Here is an 18,083-nt window from a genome sequence, read left to right on the forward strand (position 1 = left end):
CTTAGATGCTCAGCTATCTTTCCTGTTCCTGGATCAGCACTCTTATGCCTGCACTTCCCTCTTTCTGGTCAGCATAGATTTGGTAAACCGAAAGCCAAAATACAAAGTAAAGACAAGTATAAACTCTAAAACAACTTGCTTTTGGTTTTGGCGGGGGGGGGGTGGTTTGTCGTTGTTGTGGTTGTTGTTGTTGTTATTGTTTTTCAATTGCTCATGCTATGGTAAAAAGTTTGTAGGGTCCCTGTCTGCCTGTTGGCTCCTTCCCACACAGCCATGCTCCAAGGGGCATATACACATGCATATAAATACTTTATTGTTCCCACACTACGACCAGCACCTTCAGTATACTAACTCTGAATATATATTGTTACTGTGTGTCCATGAACAATACCTAAGGAACAATACTAAAACATTTGTCTGTGCAGGTATATGTGTGCACATATGTGTGCATGTAGAGGTCAAAGTCAACCTCTGACTAGATGTTTTTCTTCCGGTGTTATCCATTCATTTTATTTTGGTTTGAGACAGGTTCTCTGGCTGACCTAGAAGTCTTGCTCAAGGTAGGCTAGGCTGTTCAGTTAGCTCCAGGATTTGCCTGTCTATCTCCAAAGCCCTGTGATTACCAGCATATTACACTATGCCCAGATTTGTATCTGAGTCCTGGGAACTGAATTCAGGTCTTCACATTTCTCAGGTGAGCACTATCTTGATTCACTGACTCTCTAGCTTAAAATCAAAATATTTTGTCTGAGCATTTTGTATCTCTGCAAGAAACACAAAAGAATGGGTGACTCGGGTTTATGTGGGCTAAACACTTATTTTTAAAAAGACATTAAGACTGGATAATACTCCAAAAAACTAGAGAAAGTGACACAAAACCCTCTCTATCAAGAAAATGCTGTTGATTTCAGAAGAAACAAAAGATTGATACCGTGTGCTTAAATGCCCTGTAATTATTTAGGTTTGATAAAGTGCTTGCTGAGTTCAATTACTTTAATTTGGGAATCCGAGGAAGAATAAAATAACACTTGCAGTTTTTCTAACTGAACTGGCTGAAATCAACCCTGAAATGTCAATAAATGTGATGTTCTCCATGTGCACACAGGCCTTGTGTGTGTCCAACACATGTGCACTCGGAGCACACCTGAGCCAAGCCCATCTCAACAGCACAAAGACAAATACACCAACAACCAAAACAAGACAGGAAGTTAAAATACAGCCTCACCGGAAAGCATCAATGTCAAATGAGAGTGGATGAAGGAACAATGGCAGCCAGAGAGAAAGAGAAAGGTAGGGGGAGGAAGGGAGAGGAGGGAGGGAGAGAGGAGAAAGAAGGGAAAATAGAAGGGAGGAGGAGAGTGGGAAGAATGTAAAAGAGGGAAAGGAATAGGGGAAAGAGAGAAGGGAGTAGGGTGAGTAGGAGGAGAGGAGGAGCAAGGAAGGAAGGGAGGAGGACAGGAGGAGGGAAAAAGAAAGGGGAGAGCAGGAAGGGGAGGGGAGGGAGAGGTAAGGAGAGAATGGAAAATAGGAGAAGGGGGAGGAATGGAAGGGGCAAGAGTGAAAGGAGAGAGGGGTAAGGGAAAAGAGGAGGATAGTGGGAGGAAGAGGAGTAGGGAGAGAAACAAAAAAGAAGGGAATGAAAACATTAAATTGGATGAGGAAGAGAGTAGGGATGGAGGGGGTAATGGTTAAGAGGAAAGGGCAGAAAAGAAGGAAAGAGAAGAGCAAGGGAAATGGAACAGAGAAAGGAAAAGGGGGGTCAATGGAATCATTTTGCAAGAGTTTATATATTGTCCAAACAATACAGATAAGTGCTATTCACCCAGTTTCCTAGAGTGGTTGCTTCATTCCATTCTGCACAATCCTCCCACAACCCCGTCAACATTTCCCCATGCTGTGGGTGCATGCAGCGTGTTGTGAGTTCATGAAACTATCATGGGGCATTCAGTTTGGGTGAGGACACAGTTGATATCATGTGTACAGCCTACACAATGGGGCTTTGGAAGAGGAAGGGCAGGGGCTAGTGATTAAGGAATCCTACCAGCCGATGCCTGGAATGAACCATGTCCTAGTTTCATTCTAACAAACAGCAAATTAGGGGAAGATGGAGTGTCTTTGTCTTATACTTACGCATCACAGTCTGTTACTAAGGGAAGTCGGGAGGAGCTCCAGGGAGGAACTTGAAGGCACGTCTGCTTGGTAGTCTGTCTGCCCAGCATTACCTCTGACTAGGAAACTTATTAAATGGTGTCATTTTGTAAGGGGAAAGAAAAGGAAAAGAGCTGTGAACTTAGAACTCATTTTTGAGATGAAATCAAGCAGGTTTTTAAGGAAATAAATGCCCATTTTCAAGCCTAAGTAAAATTTCCAACTTTTACTATTTCTTGTTGGTGTTGAAATATTTGAAGGCAGATTTCTTTTAATTCCTCTAATCTAAAAGTTTTACATTTGAATAAGGAAGAAAAGAGCATTCAAAGCCAAAAGAGATTATACCTTAAGCAGATATGTTTATTTTCTAAAGCAAAGGCATTGAAAATAAAAAAAAAAAAAAAATCAGAGGATTCACTCAGAGCCAGAAATCTGGAGAAACGACAGAGAAAGGCTGCTGCTTCACTCGCAGACTCAGGCTTAGTTGCTTTCTTAAACATTCCGGAAGCACCTGCCTAGGGATTGTGCTGCCCACAGAGGGCTGGATTCTTCTGTCTCAATTAACAATGAAGACAATCCCCCACAGACACGCCACAGGCCATTTGCTACAGGAAATGTCTCAATAAAAAGTCTCTTCTCAGATGACCCTAGGCTGTGTCACATTGACAATTAAAGCTAAATCAGGACAGTTGTGTTCTCAGCAGTAGCAGGATTAAAACATCACACCCACAGTAAAGACATTCTCAACAAACGAAACTCTGGGAGGCACAAAGAAGCCCCTTTTAATTCTACAATGTTGTGTCCTTTTGCTAACCAGGAACTCTTGGCTCGAGACATCTGAACACTTTTACCCAGTCCTTCAAAAGACTGAGAAAAGAGATGGGTAGTTAGAGATAAAGGATAGTGGAGAATAGAGAAAGGAAATGTACTTGTCCAAAGCAAGAATGTTTTCTTATTGGTCCAATAATCTCTAGTTTTCTGAAATTTGCTCTCATGAGCAAGAAAATGAGGGCTTGAAGAAAGTGTGTTAAGACTCAGATGTAGAGAGCACCACTGCTACGAAAGGGAAAGACTCACAGGATGTAGCCAAGGATAACCCACTGGTTTTCTGTTATTTGCAACCTCACTACCCCCAAGCATTTGTGATATACATGTGAAAAATAATAAAAGAATTCAAGTCATATGGATAAGTTTTCCTTCTGACTCAGAAGGACAAATATCATAGGTTTTCCTTTCATTTGTCAGTTTTAGATTTTATATGGTTCCACATAACCTTATAGGTACAAAGAATATAAACTTAGAATATAAACTGTTTGAAGAACAAAGGAGACTATTTGAATGAAGGGGTAAGAAAGGGTTATGTGGAAATTGAAGAAGATTATGCTTAAAGTATAATATACACATGTGTGAAGACATACTCTTCTAATAATAAAACAAATAATATACCCACAGGTAAGTTATGAGTGAGAATTGTGAAGCATACATTAAGATTAAATAAGGAAATTAGAGACTGGAAAGACAGCTCAGTAGTTAGGAATGGGGGTTGGGGATTTAGCTCAGTGGTAGAGCGCTTGCCTAGCAAGCGCAAGGCCCTGGGTTCGGTCCTCAGCTCCGGAAAAAAAAAGTAGGAATGCTACTGTTCCTGCAGAGGACCCAAGTTCAGTTCCCAGCACCCAAACTGGGAGGCTAACAACTGTCTATAGCTCCAGTACACACTTAAAGCAACTCCTTTAAAATTACAATAGGCCTCCCAGGCTAGAAGGGAGCTATTTGCATGGTTTAAAGTCTTGTGAGCTACACACACACACACACACACACACACACACACACACACACACCACACATACACACACACAAGTCACATGAGGCATTATGTGAGGTGGTGACTTGTACAAGGACAGCCAGACATAGAGGCTCACAGAACCATTTGGAAAGGGTTGAAAAATGTCCATAAGGAAACAGGAGTTCTGGTACACAGAGAGGGAGAAGGCATGTGATAAAATCTGCGTTCCGTAAAACTTCCATGATCTGACTACAATGTCAACCCATTAACTTACCAGGCAGACACAGCCGTAAGGGCTCAGAAATGGGAGAGGAGCAAACTTTGAAATCAGTTTGCAGCAAGTGGAGCTGAATCTGAGATTCCAGCTGAGAAGAGGGGATGCTGTAGACCAATCATGAAGCAGGAGACTCACGGTTGTAGAAGAGGTACCCTCCCTGAATGCCAGAGTAGAGGGAGGGATGCTAAGGCACTTTGATTTATTGCTTCACCATTTCCTTTTAATCAGACCACAAGAGATTAAAGAGGCTACATACATGGGAAAGAGGAGGGCGAGATAGAGACATGTGAAAATGTAGATCTTGGTTGTGCATTGGTGAATATTAAACTGCCACAGAAAGAATGGCTTGTGATAGGCCTTATCTGTGCCCTCGATGTTCTGTGGATCGCAAAGCTAAGCCTGCTGCACTGGAGCCAGGCTCAGCCCTCACAAAATGGAAGAAGGCACTAGAAGACCTGAGAGCTCCCAGGTCTGGGTTTTCTTCTGAGTCCATGTGGCTGATAACTTTTTGTAATCTTGCTGTCATAGAACCCATGGCTTTTGAGGTCAAGGTTAATGGGAAAATCCTGAGGTCCTGCATCTCAAGTCTCTTGACTCCAGACTATGACTTAAGAAAACCACTTTTATGAACCTGAAGTGAGCTCATTAGGGACCTTAATTACAGTTGCAAAAATATTCAGAACTGAACGAAGGTTGGTACAGTGACACAGAAGTCAGTATGGTAGTTCTTCAAACACAGAGGCATTTCTTAGTTAGGGTTTCTATGATAAAACAGTAACTTGGAAAGTCTACCATAAGAGGAAGTCAGGGCTGGGGCGAAACTACCTTTGTAGGACATGATGGCCTTAAACTCAAAGATCTGCCTGCCTCAGCCTCCTAACTGCCATGATGAAAGGCATATACCACCAGCAAGACAGGGACTTAGGGCAGGAGCCTGGAGGTAGGAACCAAAGCAGAAACTATACAAGCTTAATGGCTTGCTCTCCATGGCTTGCTCAATACCACCCGCAATGGCTTGGGTCCTTCCTCATCAATCACCAAATAAAAAATGCCCTATAGTCGTAACCTACAATTCAATCTTATGGTGGCATTTTCACAATTGGGGTTCCTTCCTCCCAAATGACTCTAATATGTGTGAAGGAGATAAAGTAAAACATAAAATCTACCTAGCACTGTTGGTGGTGTTGCTCAGTGGGTAAAATTATTTGTCACCAAGGACTTTCAGTTTGGTCACACAGATATTGTAAAGAGAGACTTCACTCCTGTACATTGTCCTATGCCTTCCTTATACCTGTACTATAGCACACATACCCAATACATATAACCACTAAAAAACCAGAACTACCATCTATAGCACTTCCAGATATTTACCTAGAAGAATTTAAACCAATATACCACAAAGATTCTTGTTCGCTTGTATTTACTGCTGTGCTATGCAAAATAAGTAGTGAAACCATCTTAGGGGTCCATCTGTAGAAGAATAGATAAGGAAAATGTAAAAGGAAAATGAAAAATAGGTATAGATAGATAGATAGACAGACAGACAAATGGATGTTTGGATGGATAGGTGATGGATGAATGGGTAGATGGATGGGTAGATAGATATTGTAGAAGATAGAAAGATTGGTTATAGATAGGTATAACATATTTATGTATGTGTATACATATATCCACACATACATACACAATAGAATTTTTCAGTCAAAGTTATGACATTTGCAGAATAAAAAGAGAACTGGAGATGATCATATCTAATGAAATAAGCCAGGTCCGGGGAGACAAAAGTACACGTTTCCTCTCAACTGTGGTTCCTATATTCTATAAAGTCACAAAAGTCATATATGGAATGTCTGCCATAAAATTAAAAGTGAAATTGTCTGGAGGATACAAGGAGGTAACGAGAGGGGAGGTGTGAGAACAGGAGAGGCAGGGGGATGCGGGTGTGGATGTGATCAGCACATACTATGCATTTGTGGGAAAATGTCCTGTCAGAACTTACTGTGAGCAGTGAACATATGCTGACGTAACTAGTCCTCTTCACCCGGCATACCATGCTGGCTACCAGATTTCCAGAAATTAGAATAGAAAGAATGAGAAAGTACAAATAACAAGGACTATGCAAACCAGCAATGCACTCACCACCTATACAACTTTAAGTCATACGCACTGGCTGCCGGCAAGGAGGTTAAAAAGGGGATACGATCAGAGATGCCTGAGTGCTCTCTGACCACTGACTGGTTCTAATGCTTACGTTCTCATGTTTTTACATAGGGATCATGAAATGATAAAGCATCAGAACAAGATAAAAATGGTGCTCTGGTGATAGCTCAATTGTTAACAGGAAGAAAAATGAGGTGCAAACCTGAGTTTTGCTCCCTAGCACCTACATTTTTTTTTTAAAAAAAAGATCTGGTCATAATGGTACGTACTTGAAATCCTAGAGCTTGAGAGGCAGAAGCAGGCAGAGCTGGGGCTCTGTCCCACTGATTTACTCTGCTTGGTGAGCTTTGGGCCAATGGGAGGTGATGTCTCAACAATTGAGGTGGAAAGCACCTGAGGAATGACACCTCTGCCTGCCTCCACATAAGCACACACACAAAAAAAGTAAAAAGACAAAAGATTCAATTATATGGAATTTGACCCAAAACAACTCTCTGCCAAGTCTGGGATATGTTGCTCCTCTGATAAGACGGGAATTGGCAAAGATAACAGCAGAAGTGTCCTTAGCTGATATAAGGTGCCATGGGCTGGTGACTGAGGTACTAATCACAGATTAACTAGGAAGAGTGACCAGGGGAAGTAAAAGAAAGTCAGGGCAGCATGAGCTGGGTGGGTTCTGGAGTGATCAGGCATGACGAAGTCAGCACTGAGGTTCTAGCACTGAGAAGGCTTTACAAGCGCATTACAGGGCAGTTTCCTCTGATATTGCATTCTGGAAGGAAGTTCATTAGGACTCAGAAAGGTCGAAGGGGGCGTGGTCTTTATATTTCAGGAAGTAAACAACACAAAGCTTCAGGAAATCACTGAGACCAGATTTATAAGGCGTCTTCCCTGTAGGATTATGTAAGAAGCAAGTACTGCTGAGGAGAGAAGACTCCAACGCCTGTTGAGCTAGCTGCAAGTCACAAAGAGAGTGCCAGGGTTCCAGCTTTTTTGAGTTGTCACTAATGCTGGGGTTGGTTTGGGGTGATGCAGTTGACGCTGAGTTGTCCATTTTCCTGGTTCTTTCCACAAACCTTGTGACTTTCTCTCAACTGAAGAAGAGAAGAAGGAGAAAGAAGAAGAGGAGGAAGAACAGGAGCAGGAGGAAGAGCAGGTGGAGGAGCAGAAGGAAGAGGTAGAAGAAGAAAGGAGGAGGAGGAAGAAGAAGGAGAAGGAGAAGAAGGAGGAGGAGGAGGAGAGGGAGAGGGAGAGGGAGAGGGAGAGGGAGAGGGAGAGGGAGAGGGAGAGGGAGAAGGATGAAGAGGAGGAGAAGGAGGAGGAGGAAGAGGATGAGGAGAAGGAGAAGGAGGAGAAAGAGAAAGAAGGAGCAGGAAAAGGAGGAGAAGAAGAAGGGAGAAGGAAAAGAAGAAAGAAAGAAAGAAAGAAAGAAAGAAAGAAAGAAAGAAAGAAAGAAAGAAAGGAGAAGGAGAAGGAGGAGAAGAGGAGGAAGAAAAGGAGGAGGAGGACGACTCCTCCCTTTCCTCCTTCTCCTCCTCCTCCTCCTCTTCCTCTTCCTCCTCCTCCTCTTCCTCCTCCTCCTCACTGGAGCATGTTAAAACTCCCAGTGGCCAGCACCTTAAGAAAAGTTCCTTCCCCACCAGCACCCTCACTAGAAGCCATCAGTGTAGAGAGCTTCACTTCAACATCCTTATCACAGTTTTTAAGAGTTTTCTTTTACGGATTTCCATCTAGGCAGTTACTTTGGGAGGGTAGGGCCTGTCACAGAGGCTTCCTTGTACCTCTTTGTCAACTGTGAGTCTGAAGTCACCAATACAACAGAAAAAATAGCATCCTTGCCCTTTACATTAGCAGAAACACAGATTACATGGTTTCTGGCAACAACGCAAACCATGGACATGAGGCCATGTGGATGTCATGGGCCAGACTGGGCTGTTGTTTGAAACCAGGTTGATGTGTGTGACCTGCACTGTCACCTGGGACCACGTTGATGTCCTTGTCCCATGCTGCCTCTGTCACCCATACGTGGTAGTGTAATGAGTCATGCTGCTGTGTTGATGTCCCTGGTCCGCACTGCCACTGGAGACCATGCTGAGGTCCAGGACACATGTTGACACTGGAGATCACCTTAATTTTTGAGACAGGGTCACTTACTGAATCTGGAGTTTATTGATCAGCTAACCTGCCATCCACAGAAATCCACTTGTCTCTCCCTAGTACTAGGGTTACAAACATTTTCTTATAGAAAGCTCTTTAAAGACTGAGACAACTCCCTAGCTCCATTATTTTATGTTTATAAAGCTTATAGTTGATAACTTATCTGAAAACAAATACAAAAACCATCTGTACAGTCACAAGACAATCGTAAATGACAGTTTTCTCTCTGTTCACACACTCTTTTGCACACATGGCATCTCGCATCCTGTATGCTAAGCAAGGTTGGTTCAATCTTCCTTTACACTTACAGAGCTGTTCCTGGAGCATTCAGGTATCAACCCTCTTGCGTGGTTAAACTCTAGAAAGAGAAGCCAGGAACTGGGCTCCTTCATATTCTCTACATGAGAGAATCTGGGTGCTTTTATAACTCATCCTTCAGTCTATCTCATCCTGAGTTTGTTTTCTCTATATAAAGAATCTTACCAAGCCTATGGAGAAACTATCTGCAGAAAATTGAAGACACATGCCAGTTCTTTATAAAGATTGTGCAAGACAGAGAAGAAAAAATCTTAGCACGTCACTCATGCAGAAACTATTTAATCAAAGGGGAGAGACAATTATAACATCTGTTAATCTTCTGTGGAGTTATAATTAGATGCTTGGGAGAAACACCCATTGGAAGGGATCCTTTAACATCTGTCACCAGAGAATATGCTCTGTGCAGTGAGGACCCACACTGCATTCTGGGAAAACAGTACTTCTAAGGAAGACAGAGACTGCTAGTGTACCCAGGACACCTACCTACACTTCCCATCCAGTGTCAAATCGCTGACCGGGAGGGGAGGAGTTTCACTTCTTGCTGCTCTGTTTATTGCTGTGAGTTGAGAGATCTGGAATCATTGTGTGATTTTTAGATAACAGCACTGCAGGGTGGGGTAGCCTTAGGACCTTTCTCGTCACTATGCAGATGGGGGCAGTTTGATCCTGTGGCCCAACAGATGTCTCCTAGCAGAATTATTCAAGCAGGAGTGCTCAACTCTCTTTCCAGATTACGCTCTGGCCTTGCATGCTGGCTCTGCCCTTGGGGATTTCTCTTCCTTTGACCTGGAATTGGAATGTGTGTGTGTGTGTGTGTGTGTGTTTTAACAGGATTTGTATTGTAAAGATACCCTTGGCCCTTTGGGATTGTGGAGAGATGGAAAACACAGGGATAGTGCCCTTTCTTTTAGATCCCTGGTCCACGGGGAAACACTGGCTAACGGCCTTCTGCTCTAGTAAATGGAGGGAGACACAGGAGTATAGCAGGAAGCTTGGCAATTAGGTAGCCTGGGATATGCAGTGGTAAACAACAGGAGAGCTTGTCTCAAACAAGGTAAGAAATAAGAACTGACACCTGAAGCTGTACTCTGACCTCCACACTCACACCATGGTACAACAATAACCACATACATACATATATCATGCTCACATGTACACACACACACACACACACATAACACACACACCACACACCACACACACACACACACACACACACACACACACACACACACAGTGGAGTGGGCACAGTGGGGGGTGAGAGGTGTATGAGATGGAAAGTGAATAGGGAAATGGTAGAGAGATTGTTAAAGATTGTTGAATGATAGAGAGAGGTATGGAGAGGGATCTGTGGGAGGCAGAGGGCAACTAGGAAGACTGATACAAAAACACCAGAAAGAGAAATCAAAGAAGACTCCATCAAAAGCATCTAAGCGCATATAGCACCCTCTTACCCAACAACCTGGCTACACTTAAAGCATTTATTTTCATTTATATGTATGTGTGTAGGAATATGCACAGATATGTGCAGGTGCAAATACAGACAGGAAGAGGGCATCATGTCCCCTGGAGCTGGAGTCCCAGGTGACAGTGAGTTGCAAGAGTTGGCTGCTGGGAAGCATACTCGTGTTCTCTGCCAGAGCAGCAAGCTCTTAACAACCAAGCCATCTCTCAGCCCCAGGCTGCACCGTACTTTAAACACACAGTTCTGTAGTCACTGGAGACCACAAGGCTTGATGGATTTTTTTTTCTTACAATTGTAGAAATTATAATGTCAGGAGCACCATGTGAGCAAGTGTCATGTTTTGAACCAAGACCACAGTACCAGTATGGGAAGAAGCCCTCAGAAGCATTCAGTGGCTCAGGGACATGGATGGCCAGGCTTTTTGTTTTTGTTTTTGATAGCTGTTCTGAGCTCTGAACACTTGTTTGTGCCAAAACATTGAATAAACAGAGCTCTTGACATTTGACACAAACACTAAGTAAGTCCCCTGGGGCTGGGGAGATGGCTCAGTTGGTTAAGAACTTGCTTTGAAAGCATAAGAACCTGAGTTTTATTCCCAGAATCCACACTGAAAAGAAAAGAACTGTTCGATTTTTATTCTTAATAAAGTTATTTTTTATTCACTACGAAATGTTTAAAAATAACAGAACTGGGCACAGTTGCTCATCCTGGATTCCTGTACTCCAGAGGTAGAGGCAAGTGGATTCCTGTGAGTTGAAGGGCAGCCTGTCTCTTAAAATGCTAATCCAGCCAAAACTACACAGTAAGACCTTGTCTCAAGAAGAGAGTGAGGTGGGGTAGTCTAAGTGTGATGGTCATGTTTGTTTATGGGTGTGTGATGTTTATAACCCCAGTGCCAAGGTTCTGAATATGAACATATTCCTGTGGCTGGCTAACAGACCAGCATAACCTCATTGGTGAGTTCCAGTCAAGGAAGAGACCATATGTTAAGCAACAAGGTAGATGGAATGCACACGAGCGCGCGCACACACACACACACACACACACACACACACACACTCACAGGACTCCAACACTGGGTCACATGACCATTGACAACATTATCTGTCTTCTACCTATAAGGACCTGTAAAGACCTCCATGACAGGAGGGGGGTGGGTCTGGGCCTAGAGAGTGAAACTGAAAGCTGGGCTGCTAGCGCAGATTCGAGAGCTGGCAACTGGGGAGGAAGCATGGCCAAGCCTTGTGGGGTTTGCTTGAGTGGAGAAGCCCGTAAACAGGTGGACACCTTCAGTCAAAATCTTTTCCAGGAGGCTGACGACTTCCTCTGCACTTTCTTGCCACGGAAAATCATATCCCTGAGGCAGCTCTTGCAAGAGGATTCCTTCAATGTGGCTGACCTCTCCTCCTTCGGGGCTCCTCTGGACATCCCTATCCCAGATCCCCCACCCAAGGATGATGAGATGGAAACCCGACAAGCAGGAGAAGAAAGAAGTCCCTAAGTGTGGCTTCCTCCCTGGGAATGAGAAGCTTCTGGCCCTGCTTTCCTTGGTTAAACCAGAAGTCTGGACTCTCAAAGAGAAGTGCATTCTGGTAATCACATGGATCCAGCACCTGATCCCCAAGACTGAGGATGGAAATGATTTTGGGGTGGCAATTCAGGAGAATGTGCTAGAGAGAGTGAGTGCTGTCAAGACCAAAGTGGAAGCGTTCCAGACAACCATCTCCAAGTACTTCTCAGAGCGTGGGGATGCTGTGGCCAAGGCCTCCAAGGACCCCATGTAATGGATTACCGGGCCTTGGTGCACGGGCGAGTTGAAGCAGCCTACGGGGCGCTTAGGGCCATGGTGCTGGACCTGAGAGTCTTCTATGCTGAGCTTCATCTTACCAGCAGCAGCAACCTAGAGAAAACTGTCAACCCAAAGGGTGAAGAAAAGCCATCTATGTACTGAGCAACGGATTAGAAGGAAAATAAATGATCTATACTTAAAAAAAAAAAAAAGACCTCTGTGACAAAGAGCCAAGCAAGACAGCAAAGGTCACCCTGCATGAGTCTGATTTTGCTCATGCTCTCTACTGTCTTAACTCATTCCTCCCTTAAAACTATACCGCAAGGATGTGAAGATGTCTGTATGCCCAGGTCAAAGTCTACTATGTAATTCAAACAAATGAATCTCTGGGTTTCCTGGCTTTCCTCGTCTCCACAATGGGATTGACAACAGTGTTTATCTCAGGGGGCACTGCTATGAGGAACAGATAAGGAGACTATGTACACACAAAGGGGCTGGGCCACCTTTGTAAACATCTCAGAGATATTTGATAAAAATCAATTTGTGTTGCTGCATTTAAAGAATAAGGACACCAAATTCAATGAGGTAAATTAACTGACTGAAAGGGAGACATCAGAACCCAGGACGGAACCCATGGATATCAAACAGTAACTGTCTTTGGGGTAGAACTATATATAATCACATGACTTCCATCATTTTAATGGTGCTAACTGACTCCAAATTTCTGGTCTTCTTTGAGTGCTACGTGACATCTTGGGAAGGCAGTATCTGATAATTTACAGGCCTCCAGGAAATCTCTAATCTAACAAGGAAACCTGGAAGTACACATGAGACACCTAAAGGCCTCTTCCTCTGTCTGCTCATCCTTCCTCAGTGGAAGGAGAGGAGAGCAAACCAGGGAGGATAGAGGGAGAGAGGAAAGCGGGAGATGAAGTCTGGAGAGAAAGGAAGGAAGGAAGGAAGGAAGGAAGGAAGGAAGGAAGGAAGGAAGGAAGGAAGGAAAGATGGAAAGATGGAAAGAAGGAAGGAAGGAAGGAAGGAAGGAAAGATGGAAAGAAGGAAGGCAGGCTATAAAATGGCAGGAAGGAAGGAAGGAAGGAAAGAAGGAAGGAAGAAAAGAAGGAAAGAAGGAAGGCAGGCTATAAAATGGCAGGAAGGAAGGAAAGAAGGGAAGAAGGAAAGAAGGAAGGCAGGCTATAAAATGGCAGGAAGGAAGGAAGGAAGGAAGGTAGGCTATAAAATGGCAGGAAAGAAGGAAGGAAGGAAAGAAGGAAGGAAGGGAGGAAGGAAGGAAGGAAAGAAGGAAGGAAGGAAGGAAGGAAAGAAGGAAGGCAGGCTATAAAATGGCAGGAAAGAAGGAAGGAAGGAAGGAAGGAAAGAAGGAAGGCAGGCTATAAAATGTCAGGAAAGAAGGAAGGAAGGAAGGAAGGAAGGAAGGAAGGAGTTTTTTTTAAGGGCTGCTGAGATGGCCAGTGGATAAAGGCACTTGTTACTAAACATGGCAACTTGAGTTTGATCCCTTGGACTCACATAGTAGAAAGAGAATCCACTCCAGTAAGATGGTGGCTAACTTGTACATGTGGGCTGTGGCATAAGGTTTCTCTCTCTCTCTCTCTCTCTCTCTCTCTCTCTCTCTCTCACACACACACACACACACACACACACACACACAAGCACACAAACACACATACACATACAAAAACACACAAACACAAACACACACCCTTGAAAAAAATGAAAGAAAATGAAAAATAAACTCATGTCCATTTGCTTATTCATTGATTCCAAGATTTCTAGAGCTCCTGTTTGATAAACACCATGACTACTGGAAATATAGACATTTGTCCACTTGTGTGAAAGTTACACAAAAGAACAATGCTGAGACTTTGTGCTGCAAGTCCATAGACAGGCATTCTGAACACCAGCAGCTTTGAACATCAAGGTCTGAGACACTAAAGTGGATGTTTTTCTTAAATGTTAGAGAGGAAAGCACTCACCTAAAATCCAGAGCATGTGCCTATGTTCACTCAGACTCACTGAATGTGTGGAGGCTACCTTCTGGGCATCAACCACTGTTCCAGGTGCTAAGTTTAATATTAAACTATAAGACACACAGAGACACTGCCTCCAAGGAAGATCTTGCCTCCCTAGGGAGACCTTCGTAATCAATAACCTGCCATATGTTTAATTACATTAGTGATAAGTGCCCGTGGAGATGACCACACTGAGATGATAAGGGGTGTGGCAGGTAGGAAGAGCCTTCCTAAGTAAGGCACTTGGGCTGAGTTGTCCCAAGAGGAGAGATCGAAGAAGAGAGACTCTGGAAGAGGAGCAGGAAGCAGGCAAGCAAGGGGGAAGAGAATCACTTTAGGGTACACACTGAGTGACTCTGGAAGTCAGTTTTTTCTTTGTGGCTGCTAAATTCACCAGAAAGGGCAGGGATGAAGACCATCTGTCACATGTTCTGCCCTCTTATTAAACTCCTCCCTTCTGCATCAGAAAGAGGCCTTGCCACATAGGAAAGCAGGACTTGCCACAGAGAGCAGGACTCGGGACTGCTGCTGGGATTCTGTTTAGCATGGGCCTCACCCCACTGTCAGCAACAAGGTTAATCCACGTCTAGAATAGGCAAACTGTCATTTTTTCCTTCTCCACACTCAGCAGCCAATACTAAGACCCAGCTAGCGGACTCAGAGCCCCTCACCTCAACTCGGACAGACACATACTATAGATTTAGTGATGAGGCTTCCAAAGCCCTAGTTTGATTGATGGGTTTTTAATGATCTATCTGATTCTCTGACTCCTTACTAAGAAAGCAATGAAGACGGAAACTTAGATGTCTCCTCGATCCACACACAAAGAAATACAATGTACTTTAAAGATCACTTGGGTAATCTTAAAGCTATTCATTAGACAGTCTCAAAAAACAATAGCTTCTTTAACAGGTAAGCTGTCATGATTGGCAATTGGTGTGCAGGGTGAGAACCTTTAACTCAGTTTAACAAGGCCCTCTACTGGCAGCCTCTAAAAACTGTCTGAATGTCAAGTCCTTCTCTGGCTTCTTGGTAAGCTATTTTGAAGATTCCCAATTATAACGCTCCTCACATTCCTGAGCCGGAAGCATAATGGACAGGAAAAGGAGGAAGGTAAAAAAAAAAACAGCCTTTTATGCAGCACCCCCAACTCGATTCATCTGTTCACAAAAGCACGTTGCTTTTGCCTGCCGTTTGCCTTCCTCTAATGAGGCTATGCTAGCCATCAGAGGGACTCAAGAGAGAAGGGCATTTCCTACAGTAAGAAGGCACTGAGGGTTCACGGTGCCCCAGACACAGATATGAATGAATGCTGTTCGCCAACTACAACACACGAGAGCGTTTCTGTTTACCCCAATGTGAGTAATTGAATATAATTAAAATAAAGACACGAGGGAAGCAGCCATTTCCAATTACTCCTCATTTGGCGCAATTAATAATTAACTTCTCCCCTTGGAAGATGGAGGGGGAAAAAGCATTCTCTGGTGACTTGAAACCCTATTTTCTGCAAAGAGTGGTTTTAAAGGATGTTTACTTCTGACTCAGCTTTGAACAGTTGAGAACATTTCACCACAGAGTTAGGAAACTGAGTGGATTGTTTTACCTGAGGCAAGTAATCACATTTTTAAAATTTTGGGGCTTTAATTTGCATATAAATATCTTTTTATTGTTAAAATAAAATACACTAGGCTTTAGAAAGGATCATTCTATGAATGTGTGTAGTAGAGTCCTGTCTCCCTATGTCTCCCTTCACTGCCCCCCCACTGTTGTCCCCATTGCTTCTTCCTTCCCCAGACTCTTAGATGATTTCAAGTTCCATATGTCCTTTTCTCCACACTTCCCCAGCTCTTCTTCATTGCAATAATTTTACCGTATCCTGGTCTCTTTTCTGTTTGCTTTAGACCATCCCTACATTTATGCCGATTTTGATACACACACACATAGAGGGGGGTGGTGGTTAGGATCCACATGTAAGTGAGAATATGCAGCTTTCTTCTTTCTGAGTTTGGGTCACCTCCCTTAATGTTACGTTACTTTCCAAGTCCATTCATTTCCCTGAAATTTTCATGATTTCATTTTTCTTTACAGCTGAATAAAATTCCCTTGGGTCTATGTACCATATTCTTATTATCCATTCATTTGTTGAGGGACATCTAGACTGGCTCCAATTCTCCGCTACTGTGTGTGCGCAGAGCAGCAGTGAGCCTGTGCGAGTAATAACTTAGGGGAAAGTGTTAATAGAAAGGAAATGTGATCATAATAAATGATCCGACTCAGTGGTGGAAAAAAAATACAGTGATCCTTCTGTTTCCAAATTCTGTAGCTGCAGACTGAAACACCAGGAGTTTGAAAATACTTCAGCAAGGTTGACAAGATGTCTCAGTGGATAAAGGTGAGTGCCACACAGGTCTGGTGACTTGAATTAGATTCTGTGAACCCATGTAAAGGCAGAAGGAGAAGTGACTGAGTAAAGTTGCCTTCTGACTGCATAGGCACAACAGCCTACATGGTTGTGCGAGTGCGTGCACACACACACACACACACACACACACACACACACACCGCACACAGGTGTTAAAAAACAGTATAATTTTTTAAATAATAAAGGAACTGCAGAACTTCTCAGCTGTTAAAGAGCATTTGCTCTCCTAGCACCCACATTAGGTGGCTCAAAACAATCTGTAACCCCAACTTCAGGATATCCTATGGGAACGTCTTTTCTGGCCTTTATGGACACCTGTAGTCTACTCATGTCTGTCTGTCTGTTTCTGTTTCTCTCTCTGTTTCTGTCTCTGTGTGTATATGTGTATGTATCCTTCTCTCTCACACACATGTACGTATACACACATGCACACACACAGAGAGAGACAAATATTTAAAATATTAATGAAAAAGATAATATTTGAGGAAATATAAGAGGTTCACCAACCATTTACAGATCCTTTTTCTGGTCATTATTCCCTAACAAATAAAACATGGAAATTACACAGTGTTTTCATTGTATCAGATTTGATAAGTAATCTAGAGATGATCTGAAGTCTAAAGAAGGATGGGCCTAGACTACATGCAGATCCCATGCCATCGTATATCTGGGAGGATCATGGATTTGAGGTTCCTGAAGGGGAGTTGGAACTCTGGAGCCAACCCCCAGTGGACACTGAGGAATGTCTATACTTATATACATGATAAAATAGGCCCTAAATATACTTTTAAGCAAAATGGTAATCCAACCACACCAAAGGACAGGGAAAGGTGGGGAAAACTGTATGGTTACCTATCATAATTAGAAATAATTTGACATATAACCCTGATAAAGGTAATGTCACCTGGAAATATCACCACAAAACTGGGCTGCCAAAATTCTGTCGTGGAGTAAGGAGAGACTCAAAAAGCCTCCCATCCTGGAGTATCTATAGGCAGATAATGGTCACTGGTGGAGGGAGAGACGTTTTCTTCAGTGGTGTAACCACTGATAAGTTAGTTGTCCATGCGCCTGTGAGCAACCCTAATGAAACATGCTTCCAAATCACCACACCCCAAAGAAGGAAGGAAGGAAGGAAGGAAGTTATAAGACATGAAATTAGAAGGGGATGTGGTGCAAAGGGGGATTAGTGGGAGTGGGAGAGGAAAATCATTGTCACATAAAAATAATATATGCTAATAAAGCAAAAATTTAAATGGGGGAAAACAGCTGAAAAAGCAGTTCAAAGAACATGTCTGAGGAATGGGGTGTGGAGGAGCAGTGAGGAATATGAGATGGGAGAATCCCAAGTCACTCATTATCAGCCCTGTGGACTGTCCCTTAGTTCTGAAAGTCACACGCGGGAAAGCATGCAGCTACCTATGACTTTCAGTATTGCTCTGCTTTCTCAGTTGGTCATTTTGCCTTTATACATACACCTATGTGTGCATATGTGTGCATGTGTGTGCATGTGTGTGCATGTGTGTTCCTG

The 18,083-nt window shown here is 43.3% G+C and overlaps 1 protein-coding gene and 1 pseudogene across 3 annotated transcripts in view; one reads left to right on the plus strand and one right to left on the minus strand.

Annotated features, from left to right (window-relative positions):
- Window positions 1-18,083, minus strand: part of Nckap5 (NCK-associated protein 5) — a 913,274-nt gene that overhangs the window by 808,095 nt on the left and 87,096 nt on the right. The gene's annotated exons all lie outside the window — the stretch shown is intronic.
- On the plus strand, window positions 11,411-12,259 carry Psme2-ps1 (proteasome activator subunit 2, pseudogene 1; annotated as a pseudogene).

The sequence above is a fragment of the Rattus norvegicus genome, chromosome 13, assembly GCF_036323735.1.
Source record: "Rattus norvegicus strain BN/NHsdMcwi chromosome 13, GRCr8, whole genome shotgun sequence".
In the NCBI taxonomy this organism is placed as follows: Eukaryota; Metazoa; Chordata; class Mammalia; order Rodentia; family Muridae; genus Rattus; species Rattus norvegicus.